General features: G+C 44.6%; 1 protein-coding gene across 4 annotated transcripts in view; it reads left to right on the top strand.

Moving 5' to 3' along the window:
- The window catches only part of FRMD6 (FERM domain containing 6), a 199,459-nt gene that overhangs the window by 144,775 nt on the left and 36,349 nt on the right, over positions 1 to 18,335 (top strand). The window lies entirely within an intron of this gene.

Below are 18,335 nucleotides of genomic sequence, written 5' to 3'. Positions count from 1 at the left end.
GTTTTGGCTTCCCCTTATTTCTTCAGCCCTCCTGTTTTCTGTTCCTGCTTCATCTGACACTGGTGTGTTCTATATTGGGATGAAAAGGCTGATAGAAAAGAAATTAACTAAAATCATGTATAGAGCATTCTCCTTCTTAGTTCATTTTATTCAAATTTGTGTGTCTGTGTGTTTCCCCCTGAGGATATGAATAAAGTTACTTTATTATTACCTTTATGAATTTAAACCCTCCACACGCCAGGGAGCAGTTTGACCCATAAAACAAACTAAAAACTGTGCTTATGAATACCTGTGTATCTTCCAAGTCTGCCATACGAGTAAAATTTAGCTCTTTTGTACCGGTAATACAGTTTGATTTAATGGAGCATTGAAGAACATAAATTTCATTTAAGTTTTCAAAACTGAATAAAGATTGAATTTTGAAGATTCCCCGTAGAATGTAGCTATAAAATAGAACATTTTTGTCAAGAGACAAATCAAGATGCCATTGATTAGGTCCCTACAGTAGTTTTAAAAAATCATATATATATTTTAAAATGTTTGATTATGAGAATAATTGTATGTAATCATAAGAATAATACCAAATGGGGTTCTTTCAATTCTCTGAGATGCTAAAATGTAGAGTAAAATAGTTTTTCCTAAATATATATATGTTAATTAACGAGATTTGCCCTCCTAAATGAAGATGGAAATATAGTGGTGCAGTGGGATTAAGAATTCTGACTACCTTAGAGCTTGGTGTTAGCACAAATCACAATTCAGAAGGTGAATTCCATCTGATATGTGAGTGAGGTCATGGATCTTACAGAGTTGTCTGAGACTGGAAGATGCTGCTCCAAGGAAGTACTGTGTTTGAAAGTGCTCTGTCAGTGCGGTGCCTGTGCAGACATACCTCAGGAGCTTAAGCACAGCCGTCTGGGTGGTCGCTACTGCTGACAGGTGTCGGCGGGAGAAAGAGGAGTGGAGAAGTCGTTACAGTGCATGTGGGCCAGCCTGGGCCAGGGTTGCTTCACCTAGGCTGCAGGCCGTGAAGGGGAGACTCTGAAGCCCTAAAGTCAAGCACAGGTGTTGTGTGTGTGTGTGCACATGTGTCTGTAGGGCAACGGTGCATAGTGTTCATCAGAGTAATAACCGTGATTCTTGTATATTATCTCTTTCTTAAAAATTAAAGGAATGTGAGCACTTATTTCCTTCCACTAGATTTTCTGGCAGCATCATAATTTATATGACATTTGGTAGTTTTAGAAGGAATGTTTATTTACTATTTGATCCTCAGAGTAACGGTCTCCCTCTTGTACACGGAGGGGGTAGATGACTTGTGTGAGTAGACACCTCTGCCGGATAGAGTTTGTCACAAAACCATGGTGTGATACTTTTCTTCCAGCTCTGAGGCCTATGCTGTTTTCTTGCCGCCAGTCAGTCACCATGTTGATAAAACATTTCCAGAGTGTTTGCAAACTATGATGCAACATTTGATTTCTTTTTTTGTTAGGACTTTTGTAAGTCAATTTTAGTTTCTGCCAGATACTGAATCAACTTATGTTCCTTAATTAGCTTGCATTGATTATGCCATAGAGAATTGTGTCACTCTAGGGTAATCTTTTCAAACATATTCTACTTCCCGTGATAATGCGTTTAACTTGGCACAAAATTCCAGATCATTGGATTTCGTCTGAAGAAAGCAACATATATCTAAAATTTCACACTATCAATCCTTGTTCAGAGCAGCTGTTACTTGAAAAAAGATATTATTTGTAGGATTGGTTTGTAAAGGGAAATTAAAGGGGTTTTGAAATGATTGTACATTATGCATTATAGGTGAGACAGTGAACAGTTGCTTGATTTCTCCTTAGAACTTTGCATCTTTACATTGGAGTGAAGGCTGTGGAGCTTGAGTGAAGTGGTGCTGGTGTCTCATGAAAGCGTGTCTACCATCGGCCTTTCTGGAGGACGTTTTACTTCCATGTGGACTTTGCAAATCAAACCAAGTTTATCATGAGAACATCTGCTCTTGGTTCTTTAATTCAACAGTCTTTTATGTGCCAGCATTTTGCTGGAAATTCAGTGATGAACCAGGCGTGGACCCACCCTCCAGAAAGGAGAGCCTGGTTGATGAGGGGAGACAGACGGACAGATGAACTGCTAAACCACGTAACAAGTGAAATACTGCCTGTTTAAACTCTGCCGTGCAACTGTTGTTTAACAAGAAATTTCCTTTCATCTCTCCAGAATTCTTGCTAGGTGATAACTTGGGTAAATGTGGAAGGCCAAGCTTCATTTTTACTTACTATCATTTAAAGTTATAGTCTATTTCTAAATCACCATGACTTCCTCCATTTTAATTCTAAGGTCAGTTTAAACTTTCTGAAGCTGTGGATTTTGCCACTTTAGCTGATATTGTGTCACTTGTTTATACGGTGCGTCACGCGGCACAGGTTTTGAGGTAGTGGAGGGTCCTGTAACATGTGGACACTCTCATGAACACATAGAGTCACTACAGATTTTTAAAAATCAGCTTTTTCGTGATATAAGTTACATCCAGTAAAAGTAAAGTTACAAATGTACAGAGTCATGTAACTGGTGTCTCACAAGACAAAGAACGTTTATCACACCAGGAAGTTTCCTACAGCCTCTCCCACACCACGGACCCCTCTGTCCTGCCCTCACGCTGTTGCCTTTGCGAGAATTTCACGTAAATCAAACCATGGGGCGTAGTCTTGTGTCTCTTGCTTAGCACAGTGCTTTTCAGGTTCATGCCGTTTGTTTCGTCTGCCAGTAGTTTCTTTTCATTGTCGCGTTGTATTCAGTTGTCAGCTGTTACTAGTGGATGTCTGGATGGTTTCCAGCTTGGAGCTCTTTTGAATGAAGTTGCTGTGAGTGTCCATGTGTACTCTTCGGTGGATGTGTCTTTTCACTTCTCTTGGACAAATACCTACGAACTCAGGTATCTGAGCTGTATGGTAAATGAAGCTCTGGCTTTATAAGAAACTGTCAGATTGCTTTCCACAATGGCTGTCCCCTGTAACGTTCCCACCAGGAGTGTCTGAGAGTTCTGCTTGCTCCAAATTCACCAAGACTTGGCATTATCAGTCTTGTTAATTTTAATCCTTCTAGTGGGTGCATAGTGGTATCTCACTGTAGTTTTTATTTGCACTTTCCTAAGGACTGATAATGTTGAGCGTCATTTCAGTGCTTATCTGCCATTTGTATATCTTCTTCGGTGAAGTGACTGTTTAAATCTTTTGGCCATGTTTTTAAAAGCGTTGTCTTCTGTTAGTTTTAAGAGCTGTTTCTGTCTTTGGGATTTCAATCTTTAATCAGATAAATGTTTTGAAAATACTTTTGTCAGTCTGAGAATCACATTCTCATTTTTAAGTGACTTCCAAAGAACGGAATTTCTTATTTTAAGCAAGTCCAGTTTATTTATTTTAAGGAAGTCCAGTTTATTTATTTTAGGGAAGTCCAGTTCATCTTTTTTCCCCGATGTTTAGTGTTTTCTGTGCTCTTAGAAACCCAAGATCACAAAGATCTTCTCCTAGAAGTTTTCTGTAAGTTTTATAGTTTAGCTTTTACATTTGCATCTGTAATTCATTTCAAGTTAACATTTATATTAAGGTTGAGGTCAGTTTTTTCTGTATGGATATCTAATTGTTCCACACCATTTGTTCAAACTTCATTCCCTCACTGAATTACCTTGGCATCTTTGTCAAAAATCAAATGTCTTTTTATGTATGGCTCTATTTCTGGACTCTTTATTCTGTTCCATTGACCTGCATGTCTGTCTTCAGGCCGGTATTATACTGTGTTGATTACCGTTTGTACCTTTATAGTAGGTCTGCAGATCAGACAGCGAGTCCCCCCACTTGGAGTATGAATAGTGAGAGCAGACAGCTTTGCTTTGTTCCATATTAGGGGAAACCATTCAGTCTTTCAACCCTGAAGTGTGATGTTAGCTGTAGATTTTTTATAAATTGTCATGACTTCTTATACTCTTAGAACAAATAATTTCCAAATTCTACACAGATTAATTCAGGTGGATGATGTTTTTAAAAGACTTTAGAGGGAATTTCAGGATTTTATCTCCCCATTATCGAGACCTGTATTGAAGATAAAAAGCCAGTAGATAACTTAAAACTTTCCAAATATTATCTGGAAAAGAATTCCCGTCCACCCTTCCCTAGAAAGCCTGCACGAGGACCAACACCAGATTCCTCCAGATCTGCGGGTCCTGGAGGACGGCAGGCACTGCTCCGTTAGAGAGTGCTTTTTGATCTCTTGAGTAGTTTCTCCTCTGGGTCTGAGACGGTATGATTCCAAGGCAGCTGTTGGTCATATTCAGCCTTCTCTTGGTAGGATTAAGGGCGGAGGATGGCAGTGATGCTCTGCTGGTGTTGGGCGGTGGTGGTGCCCTGAGCACTGGCTCAGCTTGGAGTGGCTGCTCGTCTGGTTTCTCCAGGGTCAAGGCTGTTGGTCAGCCTCAGAACTGGGTGCCTTCCAGCTCCACGAGAGCCGCGTGGAAAGGCAGTGCTGAGCGGAGGGAGAGCAGTTTCTGCGTTGGTTTGATTGGTTGGTTGGTTGGTTTTTAGCTCCAGCCTTTAAAGTTGAGCTATGGTTTCATTTTTCATGGAGGATTAACCTTGTTAGTGTAGGGTGAGGTGGAATTCTGATTTCCTTCCTCCACACCCTTCAAAAACCAGACTTCAGGGCTCTCTCAAAGCATTAGAGGATGATCACTTTGAGAAAGAATGCTCTCTTTTGAGTGTATTCATCCAGGGTATGGGGGATGCACATCACAAAACCAGAAAATCCAATGAAAGGCAGGTCAGATGGAGGCGACTTGACCTGCTCGGTGACTCACTGAGTTTTGTTGACTTCACACCCCAGGGAGCCCAGAGCTTCCCTGTGAAATGGCTTTCGTTTCTATTCTCTTTGGAATATATGGGTAATAACTGAGTTAACTGGGTTTGTATCTTATTTCAAAAGCCCCGTTGAGAAGCGTTGCAGACATAAGGCCTGTGAATTGGTGTATGGCAGATAGCATGTTACTGCATTGGGAAGTTCCACTTGAAAACGAGATCCCACACTTGGTGGAACTGCCAGATTCATGGTCGTTGTCTTCCAGAAGTGAGCTAAGGGAGTTAAACACCGGATGGAGGTAGAAGAGAGCCAGCTTCTGACTGAAGGGTCCCCTGGGGAAACCCCAGGGAGGCCACCCTGCTCCGTGATGTCCCCACAGCCCCCTTAGCAGACTTAGATTCATGTTTCTCCAGAATAGCATAAGTCACCTATCTCCTTAGAGTAGATTGGCTAATGATTTGATGGTGCCTCAGAGGAACAGGGTGTGCGGGGGTGTTCTTAAAGTCTGGAGTGTTGGTCTCTGATTAGTGAAGACTTTCTTAGATATGTGTTTTATTTTTTATTTTTTGGTGAGGAAGATTGGCTCTCAGCTAATATCTGTACCCATCTTCCTCTATTTTATATGTGGGACACCTGCCACAGCATGGCTTGGTGAGCAATGTCTGGGTACGTACCTGGCATCTGAACCTGTGAATGCCAGGTTACCAAAGTGGAGCGTGTGAACTTAACCACTACACCACCAGGTTGGCCCCTGGTGTAAGTGTCTTAATGTGTTGGAGATAAATCCCTACGTGACAATAACAATAGTAAATATTTTGTGAAACTGTTATAAAGAAGCCATATATAAAATAAACATTTTTTGTTAATTCTCTTAAGGGCTTTTGTAACTGGGGGATGGAAATGGTTTAAAATAGTTTTTCTCTGATGGTTTTATTTATTGAAGCATAGTTGAGGTACAATATTATGTTAGCTTCAGGTGTACAACATTTTCTCTGATGTTTTACATTGATACTTTCAGATGTCTTTATGAGGTTATGTGACATCTTTGTCTCTGACTTATACTCATAGCAAACCCACAGAGGGGTGTTACGTGAGGGCTCTTGTAGCAACGGAGGCCTTGCAGGAATGTGCAGAGGGACCCTTGCCGTGAGGCCTGTGGGCTGTGCTCTCGCCCTTCGCTTAGTGTGCAGGGGCCTGGACGGGGCCTCGCTCACACGGGTCTGTGTGTGGCACCTTTGGCACGTGCACAGCGTGCGTGTGTGTGAGGGTGTGTCTCACAGCAGATGCTGCTCCCTTGGGTGTGTCTGTTTAACAAAATAATTTTGGCCCATGGTTTGTGTGTCTAAGGATTCCTGGCATCTCAGTCTTTTCTGGCTTCATAACCCTGTTTACATGTGGCTCTGCACCTCTCAGGGTGGAAGGCAAGGTCTTATTAGCATTGGGGTCTGTTTACTTCAGGAGATCATTTAACTTTCTTTTTTTTTTTTTTCTGTTTTTTTTAAAGACTGGCACCTGAGCTAACAACTGTTTCCAATCTTTTTTTTTTTTTCCTGCTTTATCTCCCCAAATTCCCCTGGTACATAGTTGTATATCTTAGTTGCAGGTCCTTCTAGTTGTGGCATGTGGGATGCCGCCTCAGCATAGCCTGACGAGCGGTGCCATGTCCGTGCCCAGGATCTGAACCAGTGAAACCCTGGGCCGCCGAAGGCGGAGCGTGTGAGCTTAACCACTCTGCCACAGGGCTGGCCCCTAACTTTCTATTTAAACATATAAAACGTGAACTTTCTGAAAGGAGACAGGATTAAACTAATTGTTTCCCACCCGTGGGAGTTTTTAGATAGAATTTAGGGAAGAAAGATCCTGGAAGGAGAAGCACGCAGGTGCCCCAGTTTACTGGAGCCCTCCCGGCAGGTCGGGTTGCTCGCTCAGTGTCGGGCCCTTCACCTGTGAGAACACCGGCTTGGACCACGTCCCCTCTGAGCCCGGGTGCAGCGGTGACATTTTCAACTGATTGTATTGTGTTACATTATTTTCCCTTTAGTAGGAGATGGAAACCCAGAAGTTAACACATACACATGCCGCTGAATTGTAAAACTCTTAGAATAATTCATTGACAACAGCAGGATTCCAAGGCTTTTTTCCATTTGAGGGTCGTGGGAACAGCTGTGTAGTAGGCAACACAGCCCTGTCTAAGGTCCTCTTAGTCTGTCGCCGCTGTTCTTTGCACGGGTCCTCGATGGCCTCCCCTTGTGTTGGGAGTAGCGAGCTTTAGAATTCCCTGCTCGTCCTGCCTCGTGTGTCTTTTTGAAGCTTGATCACAAGTGTGTGGTTATTCACAGCATTTTCTGATTTATTTTACTTTTTAAATTGTGAAATACACACAAAGAAGAGTGTTTACGGCGTCCATGTACACTTTAAACAGTAACAGTAATAACACCACTGTATCCATACCAAGCTTAAGGAAAAGAATGTTTCCCCAGCTCCTTTTGCGGCTCCTGCCCCTGTCTGAAGCCACCCCCGCCCCCTGAGCCCCCCTCAGCTCCACCATGAAAGTTTGGGGGCTCATCCTGCCTGTGCGTTCCTTCCAGTCCCACCACACACGTGCATATCCCGGGCGAGTCCCCGTGGAGTCGCCCGTTTCTGCGCTTCCTGTTCCTAGGAAGGAAGCGTACTGTGTATATTCTTCTCTAACTTGCTTCTTTTGCTCAGTAGTGTTTTTGAGAGTCGTACTTGTTAACTGGTAGCTGTTATTCATCAGTGGTCACTGCTGAATTGTTTTAATGTACCATTTTATTCTATCGTCAATGGACTTTTATCTTTCTAGTTTTTACATTTATTTCGTTGTTGTTGTTAAGAACCATTTAATGACATGGAAAATCCTTTTGCAATGTTAAAAGAAAGTTAGCAACTTCCCAAATGCTTAATTCAATCTTTCTTAAAGGCATTTGTGCTCTCTTTGGAAAAAACCTTTCAGGGGAAAAATAAGTCAAGTTAATGTTAGGATTCCATATATTACTACAAGATAATGAGAATTTCACAGCAAAACCATTATCTAGAACACTTCAGTTCCTGTGTCGGGGGGAACTGAGTGAAGTCCCCTGAATGAAGGAATCAGAATTTCATTGTGGAAATTAGAAGCAGATGCTTCTAAGTTGGAAGATTTTCCCTGAGAACAGCACTTTTTGTTGGCGGTGTCATGCTAGAAATTCATCTTGGTTGAAAGGAATTTTTGTCCCTGGTTGCTAAACCTGATATGAGTTTTGAATACAGATGGCTGTGAAAAAATAAAGTTTTTGTGGTTTAAAATGCATGAGTTTTACCATCGCTTCTGCTCTTCTTGTGGGCTGCCTATCTTGCATCTCCCCTCTCTCCCAGCTGCCCAGAGGGACCCAGGTTTTGGATGTCCATGTCCTTCAGGGAAAGTGAATCCCACCCCCAGCTCCAGCTCTCGAGATGGGCCCTGGGGCTGACGCTGGTCTGACTGTGCCATGCCCCTGCCACTGCACGGCAGCTCGGGACCCGAGACCCCCAACCAGGGGGAGTGTCAGAGCTCATCTTTGCCTCCAGGTTCTGGTCCATGTGGCCACTGAGAGATGCAGCCTTAACGTGAAGTGACCAAGGCACCAGGAAGAAGCTGGTGACATCGCAAGCCACCACATCAAACCACCCACAAGCCCACTGTCTACTTCTAGGCTTCAAGTTACTTTGACTTTTATAAACTCCTCTGTATCATTCAAGTAGTTTACTAATAGTTAACACTTAGATAGTGTATACCATATGACTTGCAACATCCTGTAAAGTAGATACTGTTGTTATTTCCATCTTACAGATACGGAAGCTGAGACCTAGAGGGGTGAAGGGACCCGTCCAGGCTCATACAGCTAGTAAGTAGCTGGCTGAGAGTCGAACCCAGTCAGTCTGGCTGCAGAGTCCGGGGTTAAGTTGGATATTTTTGGTACTTGCAGCTTAATGCGTCCCAACTGAAGGATCTTTTCTGTGCTTGCACACAGGCTGGTTTAACCCGGTGCACAGGGAGACCTTCCTCGAAACTGTATTTTGTTGACGGTGTTGGAGAGTAGTATCTCCCATTACGTTCAGCCGCTAAATTTAAAAACAAGAAGAAATGTTTGCCTTTTTCTTTGTAACTGACACACAGAAAATGTTCAGTAAGCTCTTGCCAATACTGACTCCCATTGCTGCGGTGGGGGTGAGGGCTTGCCTCTTAACGTAATTTTAATCTTAATTGCTGGGGAATTTGTTCACATTTCTGGTGAATTTCTAAATCATTCAGCACGTCGTGCTGGGTGCCTGTTACAGACCCAGTACTGTCCCAGGCATTAGAGACCTAGAGATGCTGATAGGTCGCGACCTTGAGGGGATGCTGGTCCTAGTGGGGAGAGAGACTCGCCAACAAGGACAGGTGCCAAGAGTGCAGGAGGAGCGCCCTCAGCCCCCTGCTGGCGTGCTTCCCGGATGGCATCTTCACTTTTCCAGGGAGAAGAAGATACTTTGTGTTTTGTTTTGGTTTTGTTTGTTTTCCGTGAGGAAGATTGGCCCTGACCTGACATCTATTGCCACTCCTCCTCTTTCTTTTGGCTTGAGGAAGATTGGCCCTGAGCTAACATCTGTGCCAGTCTTCCTCTGCTTTCTGTGGGGGACACCACCACAGCGTGGCCATGAGTGGAGCAGGTCCACACCTGGGATCTGAACCGTGAACCTAGGCTGCCGAAGCAGAGCACAAACTTAACCACTCGGCCTCGGGCCGGCCCCCTGCCTGGTTTTTGTTCTTTTGGAGGTGGGTGGTGGGCAGGATAGTATAAAGCGAGGATATTACAGGCAGAGGAAACAGTGTGGTCCAAAGCAGAGAAATACGAGAGCAGGTCCTTTGAGGGAGCCACTGGGGAGCCCTTGCAGCAGTACAGAGCGTGAGTTAGAGAATGTCACACTGAGGACGGAGGGACTGACGGTGAGAGATTGCTGTGCCTTAGTGTGGCGGTGTCATCCCGTGGAAGGTCTCTGTGCCTTAGCGTGGCGGTGTCGTCCCGTGGAAGGTCTCTGTGCCTTAGCGTGGCGGTGTCGTCCCGTGGAAGGTCTCTGTGCCTTAGCGTGGCGGTGTCGTCCCGTGGAAGTGCTGTAGTGCCGAAGGGGGCAGCTGGGTGATGCACAAGGTCAGACAGGTGTCATGAGGTGGCCTGGCTGCGTTGCGGGCTGCAGATTTGAAGAATGAGACGGGACTTGCAGATCTGGGAGAGAACACGCTGAGGGCCACGGTGGAGGGGGGAGCCACTGAACAACGGCCGGGACAGAGGGACGACTTTCTTTTTCTCACTAAGATTGTTTAAATGTGTATGGGGCACCTAAGTCTGTCCCAGCCGTTCGACCTTAGGGGTCACTTTTGTTATCTTCCTCTCCCTCGCTTTCTTTGGGCCTTATGTTTGGAAAGATCGTCTATCAAAATAAGTCATTTGTTTTCATTTTTTAAATCTGACACATAAAACTAAATGTGTTATCAAAATAGGCACTGAAAAATGATGTTAAAGTTCCTTAGGTGAATGGTCTTTTAATGTCCCTTGATATTATTGTGGGTAAACACGCAAGTTTTCTCAGGCTTTTTGAGATATTTGAAGTAACTGTGAAGAGTCCCATCACTTCTTCCGTGAACCCAGGACAGAAGCCATTGCAGTTGTTGGTTGAGTGAGTTATGCTTATTACTGTTCTCTTTAGAGAGTGTACCAGAATCGGGCTTTCAGAAGTGTGTTTTTAAGTTCAAGGGTAAAATGAAGTGCTTTCATTTTCCTGAGCACTGCTGTTGTTTCTCCCTTTGCTTTGCCTCTGTAATCAAGTGGATAAAGTGAATGTGGTCCTAGCAGAACGTGATGCCCAAGAAGGGGAAAGTGCAAAGACTGGGAGTCAGAGAACCGCAGGTGCAGGGGAGCACTCCCAGCCTGCCTTCTCCTGGCTCTGGGCTCTGTGTGTGTGCATGGGGGGCAGCGCAGACCCTGTGGGGGCCAGGCCCCTCTCCTGCCTCCCCCAGGCGCCCTACCGGTGATGCCCCCTCCTGGGCCACTCCTTCTCCCCGCTGCTCTCCGTGAGCTCCTCCTGGAGTGCTGTGCTCCCTCAGCTCCCAGCCTTGGCAAATCCAGGACCCTCGTGGTACCACGCAGTTCAGCATTTAACTTAACGTACAATCATGTTACCTCCTCTTGTTTCACTGTGTTAATCTTGACTCTTCAAAGCGATTATAAGCTCTCTAAGGACCAGAATCTAGAAATGGCATGAGAGACAGGAAATAGTGCAGTCTAACAAAGTGCCGGAGGGCTCAATTCGGTTGGCTCTGCTCGTTCGCTGACTAGCAGAACACCTGGGGTCTTTTTCTTTCTTTTCTTTATTTTTTTAAATAGGGGCTTTTTAAATTTCTGCTAGTTCTATTATAAAAACATAGTGAAATGGTAGTTTTTGGCTATAGGTATTTGTGATTTGGGGATAATGTGCTCAATAAATGGTGTTTTTTTTGTTATTGATGTTATTTTTGACATAGTATAATTTACTAATGCATTCCTGTTGTTCGACTATTTAGATATTTCTCCCATTTTCACTCTGATGGATAGTGGTTCAGGGGGGACTTTTGTTCAAAAGCGTGGTTTGCTTTAGTTGAAGTACTTCCTTCTATATATTCCCCAGAAGTTGGATTATTGGGTCAAAAGACATGAACATGTTTATGATTCTTCCTGCAAAGTCCTATTGATTGCAGTGACCTAAGTGCCAGCCACAGCTTACGAGCACAGTGATGTCACTGAGTTTTCTCCTTGTTTGCAGTGTACGGCTCTTTGCCTGTCTTTCTCATATTCTCCCTTCTCTGTAGCCAAGGATTAGCCACATAATTTTATTCTTTAAAGGATGATAAGCATTGCTTGGCACCAGTACAAGTCCGCTTTAATTGGAAGATTCTTTTTCATTCGTGGTCCCAAGGTATTGCAAATCTCATTGGCTAAATACAGAAATGAAATAATGTGTTAGTTGCTAATAGAAAAATACCATTTATTTTAGGGCTCAGGATGTGATTCATGACAGAATAGATAGATTATGACCACCACCCGTTACCAAAAAGCAGTTCTTCCGCTTGCTTTCCAGGATGTGAAGACAGTAATGTTACTTGGTAGTAAATGAGTAATGCATTTAATAATCTTCACAACAGTCCCGTTCCTGAGACGAGAAGAATGGACACAAAGAAGTAGAGACTCCCCAGGGGCACCCAGGCGGCAAGTGCCAGAGCTGGGGTCCCGTCCAGGCCGTCTGGCTCCAGAGTCCAGGCTCTAAAGTCTGTTGCTCTGTCCCTCTTTCCAAACTCAAGCTTTCTGTGGACTCAGTGATTACGTTTCAAGTATAGTTATTGTAGTATATGTACGTATCTACACGGGCATATATTTACATACATGTATATGTAAAATACGTATGTTTACATATTTAAAATAGATAAAATATACATATATTTACATATGTACATTTCATACAGTAACTGTTATTACAATAACTGCATTTTAAGTGACATCACTGCCGCTTTTGTCATATACAGTCTGGTCACAGCCTCTGTTAGATTACATTTGGTAATTAGTTAATGATTTTCCCTTACCAAATTTATAGAATAGGCCCCAAACTAAGCTGTTTTTACCAAAATTTCTACAACTATACCATAAACTGACCAATGCCCAAATTATATATCAACCATAGTTTCCAGTTACTTTCTTTGCAGAAAAAGCACTTTTTTTTGCAGCTACTGTAATTTATTACAAATGGACAGTACAATAAAAGCACATTCAGCACAATTCTGTGAAAACACATTGTGATCTTTAATAAGATTGTATTATTCACTCACAAATTAGCATTCAAGATGAGATGTTCTCTTTTTGCTGGAAATTGCTGTGAGGAATTGATGGCGCTGTCTGCCTTGCTGGCCTTCAGTGAACTTGTGCGTTCTTCCCCTGGTCACATGCCCCTGTGGTGCCCCTGGAGGGTGCTGGTGTCCTGACAGCAGCTCCACCACATGAACCTTTCAGTTATTAAGAGGTGTCTTCCATCTTCCAGGTCTTCTCTGCTAATGATGAATATCACCCGTAGTGAACAGTCTCCTTTGTTTGGGAGAGAAACTTTAAAATGTAGAGCATTTTTTTTCAAGTAAATATTGATGTTGGTAGCCAGTGGTAGTAGACACTTGGTGAATCAGTGAGTGAGTGCCTCACATGGTAAGTCAGCTCCTTGTTTGGATGGGCTGTGTTAGAGAGGACTTGCTCAGTTACAAAAGGGCAGTATTAGTTTGAGAGAAAAGATAATTTATTGGCTCACTGTGGGAATTCCTAGGAGTGGCTTCTGGCTTCAGACGCAGCTAGATGCAGTGTTTCAAGTGACGTAGTCAAGACTTCTGAGCTTTGCTTTCTTCTGTGTTGGCATCCTTCTTCAGCAAGGCTTTTACCCCATAAAGATGGTGGCAGCCCCTCCAGGCTCCTGTCGTTCTTATAAATAACAGTCCAAATGCCGAAGCAGCCCTCCAGGCCAGCTTTTGTATAACAGATTTCATGGAGGAATTCGGGGTTTGCGTGGGTTGTATGTTCATCATTTAGACCAATTACTGTGACTGGAGAATGGGGTACCCTGTTTGGCCAGCCCTGGGTCACATCCCTACCCCACGTCTTCTTCCACCGTCCAGAGTAGACAGCACGCTGTGATTGATAGCCCACTGGAAACATCTGGGCTGGCACAGGGGCACTCCCTAGTGGAAAGATGCTGCCAGACCGGTGAAAAGAGATGTCCTCTACATTCCATCCCGTGGTCAGCCAACACACATTTGAACCTGTGCATTCATACATGCTTTCTCTTTTTTAATACGTAAGATTTTAAAGAGGTCACCACCTAATATAATGCAACTGTCCCATTTACTTAACGTCCCTAACCCAAAGTAGACTTCCCAAAATTTAGCTTAGTTACTGCATCTAGCTCTCAATTCCAGATCTCTAGGTGATGTGGATTCTTGATCAGTGGTAGATCGGCTGTAGATGTGCCTTCTCACTCACGACTCACTGTTATTTTAATGAACATGCCCTCAACAACGTGATATCAGCACTTTATCCGTTATCTCATCCAGTCTTTCCAATAATCCTGAGAGGCCACTATTTCAGATTTTACAGATGGAGAATCTCAGGTGAGAAGCTAGTGTTTGTAGAATCCAGATTAGGACCCAAGTTTGACTGACTGGGGAGGTTAAGTCTGTCTTAGCCAGTGTTCTGTCCGTGTTGTCTCTAGACAGCTGAGGTCCAGCCATCTGGGAAGTGATTGCAAGCTTCCAGCAGTCCCTCGCTCGCCTGCTAGAGCAGCGGGTGGAGGACGGGAGACGGCAGCAGAGTCCGATGTTCTTTCCAGAGGGCTTGGCTCCACACAGTTGGCAGATGCCACCTACGTTCTCTTTTAGGTGAAACGGTAACTGCAAAACAGGCCATGAAGTAGAAGGTGTTCAGCTTACCTGTTCTTCAGGGCGAGAAAAGTGACCCTACTTAAGGGAGAAAATCCTTGTAATACAGAGCACACAGACAACTTTGAAGGTCGGGTGTCAGAGTCCAGGCCAGGTTCCATATTTCCAGGTACTAGGGTGACAATATAGGCTCTCCAGGAGCGAGTGCCCGGTGAAGGTGGAGGTGTGCTCACGTGAGACGTTGGGTAATACACTGCCCTGAGAATTCCTTTCAAGAACCTGAACTTCAAAGCTGCTCTTTTCCCTCCTCAAGGCCGCAGTGCGTGGTTGTGTGTCCTCGTTGTAGCTTCTAGTTCTTCTGTGTCAGCCGCTGCCACAGCACGGCTGCCGACTCGCGAGCGGTGTAGTTCCACCCCAAGAACTGAACCCAGGCTGCCGAAGCAGAGCACACTGGGCTTTACCCGCCAGGCCCTTGGGGCCGGCTCAGAGCTGTGCTGAAGCCAGAGGCCGGTAGACGTTCAGGAGGAGGTTCAAGCACAGTTTCTGAGTTTGGAACACGATTGCTGAGCCTTCAGTTGGAAAACCAGTGTTTGGTAAGAGTTGTGCCGTTACTTAACAACAGCTGGATGATGGAAAACAGCCTGTGGCTCTGAGAAAGCCTGTGGAGCGCTGGTTCTCAGCAGTGGGTGGTTTTCCCCAGGGGTGTTGGCGCGTCTGGAGACAGTTTGGGCCATCACACTGGGAGATGGGGAGGTGCCCCTGACGTCTGGTGGGCAGAGCCAGGGACGCTGCTGAACACCCTGCAGTGCGCAGGGCGGCCCCACTGCAGAGGATGTTAGGCCCATAATGTCCATAGTGCCAGGGCTAAGGAACCCTGCTCTGGAATCTTCCCCGTCCAAGGACATGTGTAGTAAGCTGAACAGTCAGCATTTAGCAGCATATCCTGTATGCCTGCCACTGGAGATTAAAAATGTGCGTACGTGTAGCCAGTGGCCTGGCTCCGAGGAGATCTGAGGAGATGAGGTAGAGGAGAGCAGTAAAACTTCCTCCTGAGCCCGAGGTAGTCTCAAGGCCAGCCCCGATTCCAGGGGAGGGAAGGGATCCCACCTCTGAATGGGAAGCTTGGCGAAGAGTTGATGGTTTTCTTTATTATACGTAAGTCCTTAATGGCACCTGACACAGCAAGTATGTAGTAAACGTCAGCTTTAGTCAGTGCTGCTCCTCACCTTTTCTGAACAGTAGGTGAGCCTTGCCGTTTACTTTCCTTCTGCTTGAAAAACTTCCCTGGGATGGATGGATGGACGGACGGATGGATGGACGGAAATGACATCCCTCTCTTCATTCTGGCATCTGCTTCAATATTGACTTGTCAGAGGTGCTTCCTCTGATACCATGTCTGAAATGGCACCCACACGACCACCTTGTCTCCGTCACCTCTCTCACGTGCTCTGGGTTTAGTTTTTCTTTGTCGCTGATACCAGTGTCTACATTACGTATGTGTTGTCTGTCTGCATTAGAGCAGAGTATTGCTTTGTCCAGTGCTGTGCACTCAGCACCTACAACAGCACGTGGCACACAGTAGGTGTTTGATGAGTGAACATAAAAGAAACCCCGCTCATTTTACCCAAGGCATCTTGATATTCCTTTTAGGGCACCGTGCATTAAGACTGTATACTCTTGGAGCTGGCCCCGTGGCTGAGTGGTTAAAGTTCCATGTGCTCTGCTTTGGTGGCCTGGGGTTCGGGGGTTCGGATCCCAGGTGTGGACCTGCTCCACTCATCAGCCACACCGTGGAGGTGTCCCACATACAAGTACAGGGAGATTAGCACAGATGTTAGCTCAGGGTGAATCTTCTTCACACACAAAAAAGGACTGTACGCTCTTTATCCCATGATGATCCTGGCCGTGGCATTCACGGACTCGGTGCTGCCATCTGTCACGCCTCCCCGTGCCTTGCCCACTGGGGCCCGCGTGCTCTTGGGAGCAGGAACAGCGTCCTCACCTTCGGCTTCTTGGCGGTGGTGTGTCCCTGACTGGACACTGAGCTCACGGGTGTGAGGGCACGTCTTCTGTTGCCTCTCTGTTCTGCTTTCAGCGAATGGGCACTGCCCTGCTCTGTGTCACTGGGGCCTCGTAGATGTGGGGTGGTTCAGTTGGAAGGTGGGACTGGCTGCAGTCCCCTTTTCCAGGATGCTTTTTCGCATTGTTTTTGTTAGGTAGTAAAGGTACCTTTTGACTGTTGAATATGCCTACTAACCTTGCCTCCTTAGAGTCATCTTCTGATCAGATTACCATCTTTCACTTTTTTAGGGTGACAGTCTCAGCATTGAGAATCCTCCAAAGTAAGGCTGTGTTATGTGGGCAGGAAATTTCTGGTGACCTAGTTGTTTGTTTTTTTTTACTTTTTTTATTTCAGAATACTTTTAGATACACTAGAGTATCAAAGACAGTACAGAGAGTTCCCGTATGCCCGTTACCTCTTACACGACTGTGGTACATTTGTTACAACTGATGAACCAGGAGTGATACACTGTAATGAACTGAAGTCTGTACTTTTATTGCGAGGTGACCCAGTTTTAAAGGTTGTTTTCAATAATTTATAAAAAATGGAAATCAGTATTGATTGTCCACAGGTGGTTAGCTTCCTGATTCTTAAAAGAAATGTAACTTTGTAACCAATGGGGGCTTATCAGGAAATAAGGGACTTTCAATAATGTGGGTTTAAAATTCAAGTGAGGGATCTGATAGCTTAACGTACTTTGTAAGTGGGGTATTAATAAAAAAGGCAGGTGGGGTTGGATCCCTGTTGAAGCTCTTCAGTTGTTGCCTGGGAGACAGGACACTGCCACGCGGCCTGCTCTGCCTAGGTCATCTCTCCTCGATCCTTGGACAGGAGAGGCTGCCCTGGGCGGGAGCTGTGCCCTCCAGGGTCGAGCTGGGACCTACCATAGGACACGGAATAGGTGGCCGGTGGCTGAGAGGCTGATGTTTCAGTTCACATTGGCGTACGTTTTGTCTGATTCTTTTCCCCAAGACTGCCCAGTTGAAAATTAAATTGTGTCCTGGAGCAGGTGTGGGTATTCTGCTGTTTCATGGAGCCTTCGAACCAACTCCAATGCAGTCCTGGGTGAAGTACGAACTTAGTCCCCGTCTCCCCCACGGCCTGTCTGGTTTGCCATCCTCAGAACAGAAAGCAGCCGTGAAGCAGGACTGTTTCTCAAAGACTCTGCTTTCATTAAGTTTTCTTCAAAAATCCTCTTCCAGTCTTTTTTTGCTGCATTGTTTGAATCATAAAATAAATAAAAATTGTACTCAAATGAAATTTTAAAATTATTTTAATGAAGCTCTGGAAACATCCCAAACCTTAGAACATGTTTTTTCCATAGTTTATTTTTTAAATTCTAGAAAGTAGGTCAGTAGAAAAAACCCCTTAAATTAGTTCAGTTAGAAATGGAAAATTGTAGGAGTAACTCAGTTTGAAGTGTAGATTTAAATAAGAAGGATTATACTGGGGTTAATGTCATAAGGGTTTGAATTTAAGTAAGATGCATTTAATCATAGCTTATAATTTCTTCTTGAGAAGATTTTAATAGCAGAGAGGAGGCCTAAGTGTTGGAATATATCAATACATAGGGAAAAAATTTCCATGAAATATAACATTTGACAAGGAGATTGTTTGGAACTATATTTCTCAGGTGGAATATCTGAGAATATTGTTCTATGGGACCTTAATAGATAGTTCTTGGGAGGTGGGGAGTATTCTGTGCCCAAGTAAGTTTGAGAACTATTAAACAGATTTAAGAAGTTGCCTGAACGCCTTCTCAGGGCCTTTAACATGTTCTGAATTTCTGAGAGAGGCTGTATATAGGATACCCAGCTTCCCCAAATTATTTATCACTGGATCAGCTAGTAACGTTCTTCAGGAAAATGTTCTGAGTACACAAATTTCACCTGTTTTAGGAATTTTTACCTTTGAAAATGCGAGGACATCTTTCCAGTTGTAATGATGACGTGCTGT

The sequence above is a fragment of the Equus quagga genome, chromosome 2, assembly GCF_021613505.1.
Source record: "Equus quagga isolate Etosha38 chromosome 2, UCLA_HA_Equagga_1.0, whole genome shotgun sequence".
NCBI lineage: Eukaryota > Metazoa > Chordata > Mammalia > Perissodactyla > Equidae > Equus > Equus quagga.
Note: the sequence above shows the minus strand (reverse complement) of the source record. Positions and strands in the feature narration are given on the sequence as shown.